This window comes from Petaurus breviceps, unplaced genomic scaffold, assembly GCF_028583685.1.
Source record: "Petaurus breviceps papuanus isolate PSGF00001 unplaced genomic scaffold, PetGlider_PUasm1.0 90564, whole genome shotgun sequence".
NCBI lineage: Eukaryota > Metazoa > Chordata > Mammalia > Diprotodontia > Petauridae > Petaurus > Petaurus breviceps.
In genome coordinates, this window is record NW_027187275.1 from 5,887,852 (window position 1) to 5,893,851 (window position 6,000).

A 6,000-nucleotide genomic window follows, 5' to 3' on the forward strand; every position below is an offset into this window, starting at 1 on the left:
AAAGAAACTGAGGCTTAGAGAAGAGAGGTGCCATCTGGTACACGTGATAGAGCTAGGACTCTAGTCCAGGACTGCAGACTCCCAGTTTGAAAGCTGTTCCACTAAGCTAGGCTGCCTCTCCTGCTCAGGGAATGATTATGGGTTCTTGCACATTAATCATCCTGAATTCTGAGGAGTCTCCCTTATGGCTAGAGAACTTGCATGGAGTTCTGAAAAATACCACTAATATTAAGCCTATGGTTGAAAAAAAAATGGAGCCCACAAGGAAAGTTTAAAGGAATCTTAACTGTTTTTCAATGAAGAAAAGAAAACTAAAGGAAGGGTTGTTAAAAGTCTTCAAAAAGAGATGAAAGTTTCCTTTATAGGGGATGATTACCAGCTATTTTTATTGTTTTCATTGAGAAAAGAAAGAATAACAGCCAGGTTCCAAGAAAAAAAATATCAGGAAAAGCAAAAATATACTTAGAGAAACTATGCCTATGTAAGAGCATGACCCTGAATTCTTAGGGTTGGGAGGATAATAATGTGGTTGGTATGAATTTTTATTCTGGAATAGTTGAAAAATAGATTTTGTGTGTGCAGAAAGGCATAAATGTGAGGAAGTAAAAAGCATAGACTTCCTAGTCTCTTAAATTTTTTTCCAGCCTTTGGATCCCTTAGTTTATCTCTTTTTCCTGTGGAATAAATCAGTTATTGTTCCATTCATCTTGGCTATTTGAACAATCTCAGAGGATCTTTATACTTTCAATTTGATTGTGACCATGGCAATGAGAGACAAGCAGGATGAAGCAGGATTGACCTTGAAAAGAAGGTAGCACTTGAGATGAGACTGGAAAGGAACCTCGAAGGGAACTTGGGATACCAAGACATTGGGGCAAGAAAAGAGCTTTCTACACATGCCAGGCACGAAGTAGCAACTGTTAAGATGTAAATATGGGGGAGAAAGTATTCTGAGCATGGTCAACACCTTATGCAAAGTACCTTGTGCTTTTTTTTATGAAGAAAAACAATAATCTTACTCAGTGCAGTTGACTTGCTGGAAATAGACATGCTCAGCACCTTGTAAAACCTGAACTGAAGGGATAATTCTGGGGAGAGCGACAATCTCTTATGAAGAGGTCAATAAATTATTTCATTTTGATCAAAATCAATTGTGAACTTCAATTTATCAAAGTTTTACTATGCTCCAGGTTCCCTGTCTATCAGTTAGAATTATAGGCGCACGGCAAGGATTTATTCTCTCTTCTTTTTCCTTCAGTCTCAAAGGGAGCATTCTCTCTTGGTCTGACAGCTCCCCACCTTTAGACTATTCACCCCTCCTACTTCCTCCAGAATCCTGCTCCTAAATCTTCCTCCCTCTCCAGAATTTTGAATGTTACCAATGACTTTGTTATGAACAAAGCCAAAGTATTTCACCTCCATTCTCAATTTCTGTTTATTGTATTTGAACTTGTTGATTTCTCTATCCTCATTCAGTCTCTGTTGATTTAATTCACTTTAATTCAAACAGCATTTATTTACCATCTACTATTTGCCATCTATTTTGCTTGACAGTAGGCATGCAAAGACAAATCAGGCAACAAGTTTTTCAGACTGACACATTATTGTGTCAGTCCTGCCCTAAGTACTGGAAAAGCAAAGAAATAGCTGAAACAGTCCCTGAATTCAAAAGCTTACATTTGAATGTGGGTGACATCATGCAAATAAGAACATACAGATTACATACAAAATGATACAATGGAGTTTGGAGAAGGCAAAGACTACCAGCTATGTGAGAAGGAAAGGAGATGGAGTGTTGTGATTGGGCTGGAAAACAGAGTGTATGGAGAGTGGATGCTAATGTAGGAAGGAAACAAAATCAGTCTTTGCCCTATGGAGTTTTTCTACTAAGAAGAAACAATGTGTACCCAGAAAAGTAAAAATAACATAAATTCAAAGTAAATACAAAGAAATTCTAGGGAGGGAGGAGATGGTACTGAAAACTGGGGTGGTGAAGAGAATTAGGACAGGTCTTAGGTGAAAGGTGGCATTTGAGGTGTTTTGAAGGGATCTAGGGATTCCAAGAAGTGAAGGTGTGAAAAGAGAATTCTATGAATGCCAGGCATGAAGTAGCTGTTATCAAGAAGTGAATCTGAAGAGAAAAAGTATTTTAGGTATCCTAGACACCTTATACAAAAACATGCAGGCAAAAAATATGGAATGCTGTATTTGGGAATAAGAAAATGGTTTGACTGATCAAAGAGTACATGAGGTAGAGTAACCATGATGGCACACATGGTATCTTGGTTCTCTTTCTTCTATTTACTTTAAGGACTTTTCTTTCTTCTCCTGCCCTCAAACCACTTCAAGACTCAGTACTTGACCATCTTCTGTCTCCTTAGAACTCATGTTTGCTAATAACTTTACCTACTACCTCTATGCTGGGAGTTTACAAATCATACTGTATTATCTTTTCCTCTCAAGCAAGCTGCAGTCTAATCTCCAATCAACGACTAAATATTTCCATTTGAAGCCCCATCATTAGCTCAAATTCCACACATTTAAAACAAAACCCACAATCTTTACTCTTGAATAAGCTACCCCTCTTCTTTGGAAATGGGGCTATCATTTCCCAAGAAAACATCTTTGACACATCCTCTCCTCTGTTTCCTGTTGGCTGCTAAATCCTGAATATTTTTCCTCTTACTTTTCTCTTGTAGTCTTCTTCATTCCCACTTTCATTACCCTGGGTGTGAACTGAAATCATCTGAGTTTGGGTTACTGCATTGGACTCTTGGCTTGCCTCCCCTATCTACCCATACACATATTGGTATCAGCCTAATCTTAAACTCTATTTTCATGATATCACTCAGTACAAAATATGCAACACTTCCTTATTTCCTATTCTAAGTGTAAACTCCTCAAAATGGATATCAAAGCCTTTTATAATTTGAATCTAACTTTTCTATTTAACTTTGTTTCCTATTATCACCCAACTGTTCACTCTCCATTCTAGTCAGATAGATCTCCTCAATGTCACCAGCACATATTGTTAGGAACTTGCCAGTTCAGCTATCCTTGGGAAGTTCATGATTTGTCAGCTGATACCATTATCTTCTAGATGTTTGAAGGGGGGAAATTTATTATTTATCCTCCTGTGATTGGGCTTCATCCAGATCAGTAAGTATCAGAGAGTGGGACTCAGCACAAATCTTATGTCTGGATTAAGGAGGTAGCTTTCCATCTACTAATGAGGCTGGACCCTCTGCCTCAAAACTGATTTGTCCCTTCAAAATAGATTCCCACTGACCCTACTATCTGGTCCTACTTGGAATGGAAAAATATGGTCCTGCAAAAGACTCTTAATTTTTAAGAGGGCATAGCTGAGTAGGCCTGGATCCTAGCAGGTGATCTAATAGAAATGCTAAGCAAGTTTTAAGACATAGGTCTTCTGAGTACCATTTGATAGCTGTCCTCCTGGTTAACCTCAGAAGACAGTGGAAAAAAGATTCTTTCTTCTTATTCTGACAGGCAGGAATGCAGTTAGCAATCAATAAATCTATCTGTGTTTCTCTAATAGGAGTTTAAAAGATCACATGACCTTCTGTCACAGTAGAGTCAATTGGACCCAGGAGAGATAATCCATCACAACCTTCCTTTCAGAAATAATCATGTATCTGATGTATTTAGGATTATTGTCTAGTATTCTGCTTTAATTATCCAGGAGGTCATTTTGAACTGAGTTCAGAATTTCCCTCTGAGAGTCATATGGTTTTGAGTTTCTATTGAGTCTTTGTGTCTCTATCTCACAGAAAACACACACACACACGTACTTGTGTGATTATTAGATTGTGTTATGTCAGGAGGTTTATTTTCAATGTTGAAAAAGATTCCTAGGTAGAAAGAGTACAGATTTGGGTTACTTTAATCTTGTACACAGTTTCTGGCAGAGAAATATAGCCATAGAATCTGTTAATACCATTCCCAACCCTATTTCTCATTCCCTGTGACAGATTTTTGGTGGAAGAACGTGGGCAGTGTTTCCTTGAAGCCATGTGTTCTAGTGTTCAAAACAGATCATTGGTAGAAGAATGTGGACACCTTCTTTCTCTAAGGGCTTCTAATAGAAAATTGATAGAGAAAATGTGATAGTCTTACTAGTAGTTTCAGCTGAAAGTATTCAGTTTACTGATTATCCATCTTCTAATCTCTGTAATAACACTATACTCATATATCTTGCCATACCTTCTATTCCTATGTTCTTTCTCTAGCATGGAAAGACCTTACTTCTCCCCCTCTATGTACCTAAATTCTACCCATAGATATATTTGATTCTCAATATGAAATTCTACATGAAACCCCCGACTATTTCAAAACTCGACATCAGTTTCCTCTAGGCTTTTTTCTCACTTAAAATCTCTACCAAGCAATTTTAAGCAAATTCTATTTTTTATGAGTAGTAATGTTGTCTCCTCAACCAAATTGTAATTACCTTGAAAGCAGGGGCCTTACCTTTGCATTTTTTATATTTTAATTTCTATAACAGTTAATTATGGAACTGACCTCTCTTGGACAGACTCAGATTAGAGCCACCTTTTTTATAACTAGTTGCCTTATATTCTAAAATGTCATCAACTGGTGAACAACCATTACTAACAGCCCTTGTTACAAGACAATAGTCTTGTAAGACTATTGACATTTATCCAGGCTGATCATAGTCAATCATTATCTCTTTGGTCAAAGTTTTTAATAGGACCTTCCACAATTTTTACTTCACTGTTATTGCTTTTGGGTCACCCCTAGCTCATGATGAGGCATAAGAGTATGTAAGTGTTGGGGAGAGGGGCAGGGTTGGATGTCCAAGAAGCATTGCAAAACTAGAAAATATCCAGGATAAGGATTCACATGACTATGTCCATATGCTCCTATGTGTTTGTAATTAAAAAGACCCTTGTTGATCAATAGATCAATTAATACAATATGTTTTGAGTATTCAGTATGATGTTCCTACTTGGAATGTACTGTGCTCCATCCTCAAGGGGATATGAAGACATATAAGAAATAGCCTCTGGCATCTAGGACCTAATAATTTGAGTAAGGAATTAGGATATGCATGTGGCCACAGATAACTAGAATATAGAAGTATCGATGAAAAATGACAAATGAAAGATGTTATCACCCTAAAACCTACTTTTGTTTTCTTCACTAAGTGTTAATCCTCTATACACCCTTACAAATGCCTCTTTTCTTGAATGAACTAGAAATAGCATCATCATATTGGGAAAAGCCCCAGAGGACAAAAGCTTCCCATTCTTGAGCAGAATTTAACTTCTTTCCCTGACCCAAATTCACATAAGCATATGGCACATAATCAGTGAGAAGCTCAAAGGAGCTATCTCAAGAGTCAACTCTATCTTCCATCCTGGGGACATCTCTAAAGGGTTCAGTAAGAGTGAACATTGGCTCCAGTGTTGGGATGACCTGGAGATCGAATCCGGGCTCAGACACTCAGCACCACACCCAAAAATAACTGGCCCTGTAACCTTGAGCAAGTTACTTATCCCCGATTGCTTAAAAAAAAAAAAAAGAGTGAACATAAGACAATTTCTTTTTCAATTTTTCAGTCCTCTAAAAATATAAGACTGACTCCCAAACTGCCCTCCTTCTACCTATTGACCTTTTATGTATCACAACCTGTCTCAGGGTAAAAAGGTAGATCAGCTTATCAACTTCTTGCTTCTGCAAACTTCAGCCAAGCTCAGACTGTGATCTATGGGCTCTGTGGATTTTATACAGTAGCTGGCACTTAGTAGGAACTTAATAGAAGTTTAATAGAACTAAGATTAAGGGAGGGGATTCCCCCACATGTGGATGTGCAAACACACACAAATCTCAGTTCATTTTGTCACAGAACACAGTCACACATGTTAACATTTTAATACGTTATACCCTATGATACCTTTATGAGGCCAGAATATCTTTTCTAATGAATTAGGTTGCAATGCTATTGACTGAGCCAGG